The 13895-nt window shown below is 40.2% G+C and overlaps 1 pseudogene; it reads right to left on the bottom strand.

The window, feature by feature from the left end:
• The window catches only part of LOC102925818 (small ribosomal subunit protein uS2 pseudogene), a 39592-nt pseudogene extending 31813 nt beyond the window's left edge, over nucleotides 1-7779 (bottom strand).
• Between the last annotated feature and the right edge of the window lie 6116 nt (nucleotides 7780-13895).

Raw genomic sequence — 13895 nt, 5'->3', positions numbered from 1 at the left:
GCTCCTCTTAGAACCCCTGGGTGTGCCCTTCATGCTTGACCTACTGATGTGAAATTAGTTTCAATAAACACCCATTAGGACTGTGAGGTGATTTAGAAAGACTTTGTGGAAAGACTGTTTTGTGAATTGTTTGGTGCTGATGTTATGACAAAATATGATGAATTTTAATACACAGCCTATGACCCTGAGGAGCCTGCAGCTACATCATGGATGAAAGAAGAGTAGGGGTGATGGAATGTTTAAAACAATAGGAAGAATTTTAGCATTCAGTCACTGGCTCTGCAGATCCCCAGCTCTGTCATGGGAGAGAGAGACAGGCAATGGGGAATCTTGTAAAAACATTCACCTAATTATGGTACAATATCAGGTGTGTGTAAAAACACACAGAACATCACAATAAAGAAGTTCAAGGGATGTGTGTAGCTGAACTCCTCAGATGAACCCTTGCCAGTTCCAAAGCTTGGATGCACTAGAGTGGCACAAAGGGTGTCTATGGTAGTGTCTTGTAAAGTGTCTTTCTTTTCTGGTCTATTATTTTTAATTATGTGTATGTGTGCGGGGTGGGGGGGTGGGGAGGAGCAGCGTACCTATGATGCAATGTCCTTAGAGGTTAGAGAAGGGCACTGGATCCCATGGAGCTGGATTACAAGTGGTTGAGTGATGGGAACTGGACCCATGTCCTCTGCTCATGGTTGCAGTTATCTCTCCAACCAGAAGATTGGCTTTCATAAATTAAGAAATAATTCACTGTTATGAACAAACTATCATAGTGAGGAAAGGATTTTATTACTTGTAATGACTTGACTTACTATACAGTTATTTAATAATTTAGTAACTGTTTAAAATTTTACAAAATTGTTTCTTTTAATAGGCAAACAGATTTTTCATTGCCATAAAAAAACCCCAACAAACAGTTCCTGTTTACGTGGTGAATATTTAAAGCTGGGGCTCATGAAAGTTTCATTTCAAGTGCTTTAGGTCCTGGGGTTCTGAGGATACAAAGCCCTTACTGTCTCTAAACATCTTCTTTTTCTTGAATTATGAGCTTCAGAATCTAAAGAACAGAGGATTTGCTATGCCAAAGAGACACACTGTTACTCTAAGTTAGGAAGTTCGTATGTAAGTAATGATTGTTCAAGGGTTTGGTTGCTGTAACCCACACTCAAGAACTGTACTTGCTGTACTGGAGCTCAGTGATTAAGAGCACTGGCTGCTCTTACAGAGGAGCTGAGTGTAGTTCCCAGCACCCAGGTCAGGCGGCCCACAAGTGCCTGTAATTCTAGCTTTGGAAACCCAATGCTCTTCTGGTCTCTAAAGTCGCCCACACATGTGGCGCGTGCACACGCGCACACACGCATGCACACACAAGTGCACGCACACACACTTATGGGCACACAAGCACACGTACATGTATGTAAATAAAAATAAGAGAAATAATCATTTTAAAACTCTACATGATTCCAAAAATGTTCATCCCAGTTTTATTCAAATTTTCATTTTTTTTTTTGTCAGAAAACACAGCAAATTCAGGACAATGGAAATAAAGGGAAACATTGTGAATCCTTTTTAAATGTGGAAAATCATTTTTATTTTGATCCGGTTTTGTAAAGTCACCAAAGAATTTTTGGTTTCATGAAATTTACCTAGTAAAATAAGTACTCTTAAACCAAGGAGAAATAAGTGTGTGTGCTTATTATATTTTTCCCCTATGGATAGTAACATCTAGTTCTTTTTGTTATTTGTTTTACTATAAAGCTAGTTGTTGACAATCTTACAAAATCATTTAAATTTTCTGAGTTCATGGAACTCATTGTATTAGATAGTTAGTTTGGTATTATGTGCTCAAGTCTTCAGAGTGGAAATAGTTAGAAAACAATTTGCAAAAGTAACAAAAATCATTCAGTGTGTTGACAAGAACTTGTTATCATAGCCCCAAGGAACTGAAACAGGAGGATTGCTGCAACTTTGAGAACCACCTGGGGTGCACAGGGAAGCCCTAAAATAATAGTAGCCTAATATTTACAGAGCACACATGGTGTTTGAGAAACAGCAGGATATTCCAAGAATCAGGTAATTAATCAATCATCTTTTTAAAATAGATAGTAAACAAATCAAGGAGAAAAACAAAAAGTAACAAAAAGTACAAAATCAATTTAAAAAGCACGAGGGTCTTCTTAATTTCAATATCACAATATTAGCATTCTTGCTAAGTAAGCCCTGTGAACAATGCCCAACAGGGGCAGAGTTTCCCTCCATCCCTTTGTTAACAATGGATTCACACTGAAGTACATGACCTGAAACCTGCATGGAGACACAGCAGGAGGCTGAGGTTTTCCTTTAACATGGGAACCTTCTCCCTTCTGTAAGTGCCATACTTCTGCCAAAAATACTGTCACACCTCCTGCTGGTTGCCACAGTCATTTCTTTAGAGACATTTGTTAAATGATTTTTGCATTAGTAATTAATGTGTTGGGGGCAAGGCCAGAGTGGGGAAAAAGCAGGGAGGGATAGAATAATGGATATGGCAGAGATATGTCACATACATGTCAGCAGTTCTCAAAAAACATACATAAAAATTGAGATAAATAGATATTTCTGAAAAGATAATTTGTGAAAGAAAATAATTTGGGAGAAACCTCTTGATGTTTTTTAATGTGGCAGTATATATATATATATATGATATTTATTTCTGAGAATGCATAGGAAATCTGTTCTCTTCACACACATGACATTGTATTAGTGATCTTTAAAATGGGCTTGTGTTTTGCATTAAAATAATAAAGTGCTCCTTTTTCCTTGTGTTGAATTTACGTTGCAGCAGTGCATTGTGGGTGCTTTCAGGGCTCCTCATTGCAATGAATTGTTAGGACAGTTTTATGACTGGAAATTTTACTGCAAATCACATGGATTTGGAAGTGAAATTCCAGGTCTTGAGATTTTTGAAATTTGAATTCCCATGCAGTTATCTGCTGGTCTGTTTGCTTTTTAGGCACCAGAGATACAATGATGAATGTGGTTTCCCTGTATTCAAAGAACCAAGGTCCCCTAAGGAAGACAGCCAAATAAACAGATAATTAACTTAAAATGCCATGTATATGGAACATAGTGTGCAGAGTCCAAAAATAATGAGCAGTTCAATATATGTGGATTGGATAATTAATTTTATTTTTGGAGCTGGGGGTGGGTAAGCCATCAAATACTAAGTCGTTTAATGGAAGCTGGGCACCCGAGCTACAGATGAAATTAATAAGCTCCTCTATTAAAGTGTAGAGAGGCTTTGCATATACTGTGTTGGTCTAACAACAAGGCTGCTCCTCCAGTCAGCTCAGAATCTCACTTTGTAAAGGACACTGCCATGCTGAGCCTCGCACAAATGAGGAAGGCAAGGCCAGCAGCCCTCCCTCAGTTCCCTCTGCTGAGGAGTCAGGTTTCAGTAGACAAGCTTGAGACAGGGCACTCCTGAAAGGTATCTGAATAACTGTTAGTGAAAGGGAAGGCTTGCCGCGGAGAGAAAAGATTTTAAATGTGGCTACACATTTATGGGGGAAACATTTTTAGTGAAATACTGAGATGAAAATAATTTTAAAATCTGGGACATCTCCTAACAGAGATTTTGTATGCTTTGGAGTCTGAACCCACTGTGGCTGGAATAAATGGGCAGGTGCCCAGGGATTCACTAGCATTTGTGGTAGAGTGGGAATCCACAGTTCAGTCAGGAGAGATAGAGGTAGTCTTCTGGGAATTCTGGGATTGAAAATTGTGTACCTCACCATGTGTGCTGTGTTAGGTACAAATTACTTGCATCTCTGAAAGTGGCGGGCAAAGAAAAGAAATACTAAACAAAATCTACTGCTGTCTATACCAGGAGCCCTGGTCACCCCAAGGCAGCTTGACTCCTTTGCTCTCTGTTCAAAGCGTGCAATCTGTGAACCTTCCCACCAGATGTCTCTGATGAGAGAGCTTCAGATTTTCCGTAATGAGTTTTCTGGTAAACAAAATGTTCCCCACCCCCAATATAAAGCAAATATTCATTAAATTCTTGTGCTTTGCCATAAAATTCACAGCAAAATTCTTATGTGTGCTGAAAGATAACCATATTTTTTTCTATGGAATTTAAAGAAATTGTCTGTGACAAATACTAAACCTATTTGATTTACAAGCAGGGATTCGTCCTCTGGGAAGAGGCTGAGCATGGGAGAGAGGGTGAGATCCAGGCCCTCTGTCTTCTGCTAGTGATGTCTGCTTGCATGTCCATGGAGCCTGTCTGTCATGGGCTATGTCAAAATGAACCCACAAGTCTGAAGGATTGAAGGCAACGGTGTCTCAGGTGGACACTGTAGCAGGCAGTGGAGCTTGAGGCCAAGCAAGACCTTACCATCTCTTTTTGGACTTCTCTGGCCTAAGTTTAAACCTTCAGAAGCAGAGACTACATTCTCAGGATTGGACAGTCCTTTGTTTCTGAGACTCCCATCCTTGGAATTACAGATCTAGTCAGCTTCCTTTCTTCCTCCTTCCTGACTCTCCCTTTTCTCTCTCCCTCTGTTTCTTCCTGCCCCCATTCTTCTCCTCCCCATCATTTCTCTCTCAGCATCCCCTCTCTCTTTTTCTCTCCCCTCTCTTTCTCTTCTCCTTCCATTTCCCTCTCTCATTTGTTTCTCCAAAGTCAGAGCACTTAGGATTATGAAGACGAAAATGGAAGATTATCTTTTGAGTCTTAGTAACATGGAGCCAGCAAGAAATTTCAGTAGACAAAGAGGGACTGGGGACCCGAGTACAATCCTGGAATCCACAAAGGCAAAGGAGAGAATACACAGTCATAAGTTATCATCTGGTCTCCACTTGCAAACACACACACACACACACACACACACACACACACACACACGCACGCATACACGCACACACGCATTGCACACACGCACACTCACACATTCATGCTTGCACACTCCCTCACATTTACACATACACCTCACACCATGAAACCAGATAACCCTCACTGCTTGCTACTGCAATATTCTGAATTACAGCACTCTTTTTCTAAACTACTTTTACATTCTTGTGCCCAAGTTTTATGAACCAGAAAGTATTGATGTTTTCTTTCTTTCTTTTTTTCATAACAGCAAGTAGCATTGATACCCTTGAAGAATATATTTTCTTCTTAGCATTTGAAGCAGCTTTCTAAAAAGTAAGAGTGTGCTGGGAGTTACTTAGGGAGAGTCCCATGTCTTTCACAGTGGTTTCACAATTCACACAAAGACTCACATATTTATAAGATTACATCTTGAAAACTTTTAAAATCCAAGAATTTTTTGAGATGTTCACATAAATATCTTACAAATGTTAACTATGTCTGAATTTCAGGACACAAAAGGATGTTGTTTCAGATTATACACTTTTAAGGTATATTATACAGTTGAGTTTTGAGCCCCCAGCAACCATTTCCTATGTCTCATATGCTAATCATGGAGGGGAGACAAATACTGTATAAAATATACAAACTGTATTCCATTTTTCTTGCGTAGCTCTACCTAGATATAAATTACAGCACACGACTGTATTCACCATGAAGCTTGAGAAAGTCTGTTGAAAATGAGGCCCTGGAGTTTAGACTCCAGCTGCCTTCCCTCTTCTCTCTTTCTGATGTCAACGCTGACATACGCAACTGAGATGCCGTACAATGTTTTCAAAGACCTTCAGCAAGCAAGGAGAAAAATTAAAGGGACTATCAATCTTGTGCTTCAGGGTATTAACTGCTTTCCAGATGGCTGGGAGGAAAATGCACCCTATAATGTGGAATTAGGTATGCTAGCTATGTTTTATGGCTCTTTTACAATGCTTTCCAATGGTGGCTTTATAAACAAAATAATGAAATAAAACACCCTCTGTGTACTGTCCACTGCCAACAGTTATTGAAACATTTCAATTTTTCCAACAATAGAATTCAATTATAATTCACATTTTCCTAGATTCCATAAAACACATGAAATGGATGCTGATGTATGGGCCAATATTTCCATTTCGATATTTTTTGTAAAGTTCACAGGTAAAAATCAAATTTTAATCCTTTGTCTCTAGGCAGTGATAGACATCCACAGAAGACTAACAAAGAGAAGATTTTGATGCAGTCTGCCAGGCAGAAATGGAATCAGATGCAGTTCTGACTCTGTTGCCTTCACTGAATTTCAGTGACCACAGGTTATTTAGAAGTGTTCAATGGTAATAAAGGAAAAAATCTGCTTAGGTATAGACATGTGGGCTCCCTTCATACTGCAGAGAGCTGGGTCTTCTATGAAACAAGGAGTACAGATATGCAAGGGGAAACTGTAGTCAGTCTGTATGAGGCACAGTAAACTGGGGGGCTTATGATAACGGTTTGAGAAAAATGCTTCATTCTTCTCATATATAGAATGTGCACAGGTACACATGCACATGTGCTAACACACACACACACACACACACACACACACACACACACACACACCACATGCACACACACAGAATATACAAGAAATATCTTCCATAGATGAATCCTAATCTGAGGAAAATGTGTACCAATATCATTAGTACAACAATGGACAAAATACAATTCTCGGAGGTAGGTTACATTATGAGTCTGTTTACTGACAGGCAGCAATGAGTTCCCAAGTATTTATGAGTTCAGAGAGGAGGATGTGGTTGTGAAGATGAGAGACACAGGTTGCTTCTTTGTCTTACAAAAGTAGTAGTGACCAGTCCTGAAAGTCCTAATGAAATCACCTTTGCTTAATTAGGAGGAAAATGGCTTGTCGATTCTCCTTGCAAACATTTTCTCAGGGATTTTGATTTACTGGATAGGTGAAAAGGGGCATGTGGAATGTGGGAGGGAAGAAGAATGGATCAGAACACCAGGAGCCACTAAAGCTCTTATCATGCTCTGGCAGAGAGAATTACAGACGCGGGAGGAGGGACATTTATTTAAAGCACATGGCCAGAAAATACTGATGTTAACGCATCAAGATGGTTCAGTGGGTGGGTATTCGGTTGGTCCTCTTCCCTGAGGAAGACCATTTATCCTGCTTTCAGCATCCCCCAGGTTCCTGTAGACCTTTCTTTAGGGCCAAGGCCTTGTTAGATTTCTCTTTTCATGTTGGCATTCCCATTGGTACCATCTGTGTTCAGGCCATGTTTAGGCAGCCATGTTGATGAGGCTTTATGGGTGTAGCTTCTGATAAATCTAGGACACACAGTCTCACAGTAAACTTGTTTCTCTGGCTCTTATGATCTTTCTGTCTCCCTCTTCCAAAGTTATCCTGGAGTTTTAGCAATGGGGCATGTTTTGCAGATGTATCAGTTGGAACTGGGCACTACAGGATCTCCTGTGCTCTTCATTTGATTGGTTGGAGTTTTCTGTAATAGTCTCCATCTGTTGCAAAGAAAAAAGATTCATTGGTGAGGGGTGAGGACTACACTCCTCTGTGGATATAAGCAGACATTTTAGAATGTATTTAAGAATTAGGCTGGTTTAATAAAGTGGTGGTTGTGTATTTTCCCCCAATATCCATGACTTCATTACTCATGGGTAAGTAGTTAGCAAGGTTTCTAGCACCAGGCATGCATTCCCTCTCACTGAGCAGGTCTTCAGTTCAATTAGTGAACAATTGGTTACCACCGAGGCATCCATGCCACTGTGGCACCCTTGGGGTTACTGTTCCACGCTGGTTGTTGTTCTTCAATGGTGTAGTTGGGAGACCGTTGGCTGTTTTCTTTCTTACAAATGGTAAACCCCGAGGTCACATGCATATAGGTAACATTATATGGACTAAACAGACTGCATTTAAGAATAAATGTATACATATATATAACATCAAATAAAGAAAAGGAAGCCATTAATTTAAGAGTGAGCAAAATGGCTGCATGCAAGGGTTTTAAGAGAGGAAAGGGTGGGCCTGGAGAAATGGCTCAGAGGTTAAGAGCATTGACAGCTCTTCCAGTGGTCCTGAGTTCAATTCCCAGCAACCACATGGTGGATCACAACCATCTGTAATGAGATCTGGTGCCCTCTTCTGGCCTGCTGTCATATATGCTGTATACATAATAAAAAAATAAAAATAAAAAAGAGAGGAAAGGGTAAGGAGGAACTGTGTAATCATATTATAATTTAAAAAAATGAAAAATCATTATAAAACAAAAGATGGCTCAGAGGATGAAGGTGCTTGATGGCCTGAGTTTAATAGGACCCACGTGATGAAAGGAGAGCACCAACTCCTAAAAGTTGTGTGTGGCTGTGCATGGTTGTGTATGGCTGTGCATGGTTGTGTGTGGCTGTGCATGGTTGTGTGTGGCTGTGCATGGTTGTGTGTGGCTGTGCATGGTTGTGTGTGGCTGTGCATGGTTGGGTGTGGCTGTGCATGGTTGTGTGTGGTTATGCATGGTTGTGTGTGGCTGTGCATGGCTGTGTGTGGCTTGTGAGTAGCAAGTGAACATTCCACATGCTACCCATACCTCACCCTTGGTTAGGTTCTATCTAAACAGTGTTGTCACCTGTAGGTTTGTGTGACTGTCACGATACAATACACAAAATGCTGTGACCTCAGAGATGCCTCCTTATTTCAGTCACAGCCACCTCCCACATCATGTGGGAGCTATTAACTGCTATCATGGCTATACTCTTGTTGCTGTATGGAGTTTATTGAAAGAACCCAACAGAATGAATCCTATTAAGGTAGTCTTTTTTCAGTCAGTACAATTTATCTAGATCCATCCACAGTGTTTTGTGGCTGAATAGTTCATTTCTTTTCATTGGTAAGTACTATTCCACCTCTAGCTCTCACAGCTAATGCATATCACAGAGTGTCTAACTGAAGGAATTCTGGACTGGAAGCTCCTCTGTAGAGAGGTTTGTGTGAACACAAACTTTTATTTTTTGGAGGGACACATAGTGAGAGTGGAATTGCTGGGCTGTGTGTAGGGGCAGGTTACTTTATGCTTTCTTACATCCCACCCACAATGCAGGAGGAGTAATTTCTTCTCATCCTCACCAGTATTTTTGCATTTGTTTCACATTTTGCTTTAGTCATCTTGTGGTGGTTTAAATAGCATTTTAAACCCTAACAGCTAAAGGTGCTGTGCGTTGTGTGTACTCCTATACACGCCCTGTCTTCTGTGGCTTTCTTCATTTTATATGGATTGTAGTTTACCTTGGGAGTTCTCCATATGTTGCAGGTAGACTCCATGTGTTAGATACACTGTGTTCTAGTTCACCTTCTGTTGATACAACAACTTGGGGAAGAAAGAATTTATTTGCCTTACAGTTTCAGGCCACAACCCTCCCCCCCCTTTTTTTTTTCTTGAGACAGTGTCTCACTATGTAGCTCTGGCTCCTGGAACTCATTATGTAGACCAGGCTGTCTACATAATCAGAGATCTGTCTGCCTCTGCTTCCTGAGTACTGGAATTAATTGAAAAAAACCTGTACTTCTCTAATAAGTGGTCGCTACAGTTGTCCTTAATCAGCCAGGAACATTATTAGTGTGGTCTTTGGGGTTCTCTAGAATATCCTGTTGGACTGTGGGTGTGCCGTGTTCTGTTGAATGCTGTCTACAGACTAGGTATTACCATTTGACTGAGCGATCCTTCCCTTGAGACTTTCTTCATGAAAATTTCAGGTGTCTTAGGGTCTATGGTTTTCCATATAAATTTTATAGTAATTTTTGAAAGTGTTATTTCCCATCTATTTTCTTTTCATTTTGCTGGTGTTATAAGCGCAAAGTCCTCAGTAGCTAATCTTATGCATTCAGCAGCTGAGCAGTGTGTTCTATTGGCAAGCCATCTATGGTCAGCTGGGTGCTTCATCCTTTGGTCTGGGGCTGCTGAGCAGGCACAGAGGGCACGGCCACCCTGCAGAGCAACCCAAGATCAGAGACGAAGCAGCAGTGAATCCAGCAGCTGGGGCTGCTAATTTGCCTTAAATTCCTTGGTCACAGCTGTTTCAACAGTGGCCACTCTTGCTTCCCTAGCTCTTGGGCATCTCCATGCAAATAAGCCAGGTATGATTTCATATGTATGTCTGCAGAACATGTGCCATGTTCACAAGGCAAACACCTGCCATGTTGGGCCTGCTAAATGAGCCATTCTCTCTCATGGTATCAATACCTATATAACACAGAGGAAAATCTGTGTCACACAGAGCAATGATAGGCTAGTAATGCCTTAGGGAAAGATTAGCTGCCACCCCATCAACATCATCAAGTGAAAACTACAGTTCCAAGATGTGACCAAGATATAGTCAATGGAGGATCTAGAGGGAAATGCCAGTCACAAGGATGATGCTAAAACAGTCCATGATCTAGAATCCTGGAAGACAGATGCTGACCTCAGTAGGAGCTCCATGGGGCATGGGCAGCCAGGAGCCCCAGCTCCCAGGTCCCTTTCAATCTATGATGTAGATGATGCTACTTTTCCTTTGTGGCCCTATTGTTATCTGGAAATCATTGTTGATGCCATATGATTAAGTTTGTACAGGAAGGAAATTCAAGGTAGTCCTCTCTTCCTCTGCAGCAAATTATGCAATGGGCAGCACATGATGGCATGGGCAGTATATCATGGTAAGGGCAAATCTCAATAACACTCTCCGTGGATAGTGGGAATGCCATGAAACAATCTAGAATCAGCTTCTTGTCTAGACATTGCATTGGTTCTGCATTCAGACTGACATGAACTGACATTTTTACTATGTTGAGTCCTCCAGATTATATCTCCTTGTTGAACAATTCTGTGAATTGACTTTGTATCTGGAGACCTTTCTACACATGCTTCATAACAGTAAGAATTTGTTGGCTACTTATTGATGCTTTCTTGGGATTTCCTAATTAGACAATAATATAAATAGTGCTATTTCTTCCTTTCTAATTCATCATTTATTTCTTAATGATTTATTGTAAATATAAATGACCACATGAAAGCAGGCATCTGTGCTTTGTCTAGAGTTCAGGAAGTGTTATGGTTTGGTTATAAAGTGTCTCCCAAAAGACTCATGTGTTGAAGGCTTAAGTTTACTGTGAAATATTCAGAAGCCGGGATTTGGAGAAATGACTGGATCATGAGGACTCTGAGCTAAACAATGGACTGATTGGTTGATATAATTCTTAATTTGATTGCATCATTTGAAGTTGGTGGAGTCCAAGAAGTAAGGTTATTTGAGGACTAGGCAAGTTAAGACATGGTTCAAAGGATGTACTGTAAGTCCAGTCCTTTTTCCTCTCTCCATTTTTATCTCCTGCCTCACATCTCTTTTTCTTTTCCTCCAAGCCTCCTTCCTTACTCTCTGCTTCCTGGCCACCATGAAGTGAGCATCCCTGCTCTTCTGTGTAACACACTTCACCATGACAACCACCTCACCATGGTCTAGGAACATTATAGACCAGTTACCATGGAATGAAATCTCCAAAATCATAAGCTATAATACATACATCCTTCTTTAAGTGGTTTCTCCAAGATATTCTGGAACAGTGAATAAAAGTATCCCACGGAGAACTGGTATTTAGTGGTGGTGTTTGACTTCATGGTTCAGAAGCATTTGGACTGGCTTTTGGGAGATGATTAGGTTGGAAGAAGTTTGGGGCTCTGTGCATTGAGCTTGATGATTCTGAAGGGAGGAGACTACAGAGGCCTGAGGACAGTAGAGACCATTCATGCACCTGAAGTTATACAAGAGAGTGAGGTTGCCAGTGGGAATTGAAACAGAGGCCATCCATGATTTATTCAGACAAAGCACTCGCTTAGACTGAGTCAATACTCTGAGATTTGTGGTTTTAATTTGTTCTTGGATGAATTTCAGTAGCTTGCTTTATTTTTATTGTTTTAGAGTTTTGCTACTTTATTACAGATAAAATTTCTGTTGTTGTTGTTGCTCTTTCAGTAATGTTTTTTCTTTTCCTAATTTTAGATTTCATCCTGGGTATTTACAGCTTTTCTGTTTTATTCTTGCTTGTTTTGTGGCTTTGTATTTGTATTCATTTTGTCATTGAAGGTTATTTCAGTTTGGTGTATTTCAATCAAAATATTATAGATGATAAAAATAATTAATGTGTTGAGGGTGTTAATGAGAAGAAAGGTGCACGAGGAAGGCATTAAGAAACCTACAAATACTTTATAAGCTAAGTTAAAATTATGGTTTTAAAGGAGCTTGGAATGCAGTTGTCCTACATGGGTATATAATAGGATTCCCAGAGCTGTGAATGAACTTTTAAATGAAAATCCCAGTGTCAGGTGTGGGAACTTCCTTTTGAGTTGTTGATCAGTGATGTTCTAGGGACTGCCAAATAATTCATCTGCAGTTATGTGGCACAGAGAATCAGTCTTGAAGGAGCTTAGCAGGCTGCTGCCTGAGAAAACTCACCATGAGTCTCACCCAGCTGTGGGCCCTGCTACAAAACCAGCCTATCAGACAAGATATGTCCAGTGGGGAGATACTGGCAGTGTTAGCTGATGGGCAGCCCACTACTTTCTCATACTCTGCATTAGAAATAATATGTTCCTTGTACTATGCTGGGGGTGTCTTTTCATATGCTGTGAATGTGTTGCTCTGATTGGTTGATAAATAAAATACTGATTGGCCATTAGCTCAGGCCTACCACTGACTAGCTCATACATTCAAACTAACCCATAATTCTTATTTATGTTTAGCCACATGGCTTACTACCTTTTCTCAATTCTGCCTTCATATCTTTCTTTCTCTGTGTCTGGCTGATGACTCCTGACTCAGTCTTCCTCTTCCCAGAATTCTCCTCTCTGCTTATCCCACCTATACTATACTTCCTGCCTGGCTACTGGTCAATCAGAATTTTATTTATTAACTAGTCAGAGCAACACATTCACAGCATACAGAGCAATATCCACAGCACTTTCCCTTTTTTTTTTTCAAAAAGGAAGGTTTTAACTTTAACATACTAAAATTACATATAACAAAACAATTATCAAGCAAGAATTACAGTTATAATATCTAGTCTATTTGTATTTGGCAAAAACAGCCATTTGGGCAAGAAACTGTTCTTGCCTGGACTGCTTGACAAAAATGTCATGATTGGCCATATCTCAGTATGCCAACCATTAGTGTAGTTTGCAAAGTTCAAGGCTAGGAATACAACTGATGAATTTTCTGCCCCAGCAGCCTACACAGCACCTTCCAGTATTATGAAAGCTAACCAGTAGATAGAAAGCTTCCTGGTAGGTGTCAGCTTCATTTCTTCAACTCTTATAGCCAAGGTGTGTGGTGTCTTAAGCATCAGTGTCTTACCATCAACTCTGGTGGATAACTAAGGATGTTCTGAAGCAGTCCTGGTAGAGATGCATTCATTATACAAGAGAATTTGGAAGAAATGGAAGATCTGGAAGTGGGGAAGAGTAGTATGAAAGGCTGCCTACTGGATAGAACATGAAAACTTCTTTACAACAGTCATAAACCCAGAGTTGCTGTGTAGACCATCACAATATTGGACCCCTCAGCATTCATTATGGGCAAGGGTGCCAATGAGACCCCATTTCTCCCTAAAGAACTCTTGGTGAAGGGGGTGATATTTCCTTAAGTGGGGTAGCACTGGTGAGTTGCTCATGTCCCACCTGTGCTAATGAATACAACTTTGACTAAACTTGATAGATTAAAAACAAATACTCATATGATCTCATGAAAATAGGATGGGGGCCAGTTCAGAAGACTATGGTGTTCAGAGGGAGAGGGAGGGAAATAATGCAAGAGGGCACATGTGTGATAGAAGTGTACATGAAACTGCTAAATATTAAATGAATTTTAATTAAATTCTATTAAATTAATTAAATTCATTAAATGAGCTAGTATACAATAAATCTATAGGTTTTTAATTGTGAAGGGTTAAGTACATGAAACTCCCATTCAAGAACTA

Source organism: Peromyscus maniculatus, chromosome 6 (assembly GCF_049852395.1).
Source record: "Peromyscus maniculatus bairdii isolate BWxNUB_F1_BW_parent chromosome 6, HU_Pman_BW_mat_3.1, whole genome shotgun sequence".
NCBI lineage: Eukaryota > Metazoa > Chordata > Mammalia > Rodentia > Cricetidae > Peromyscus > Peromyscus maniculatus.
Note: the sequence above shows the minus strand (reverse complement) of the source record. Positions and strands in the feature narration are given on the sequence as shown.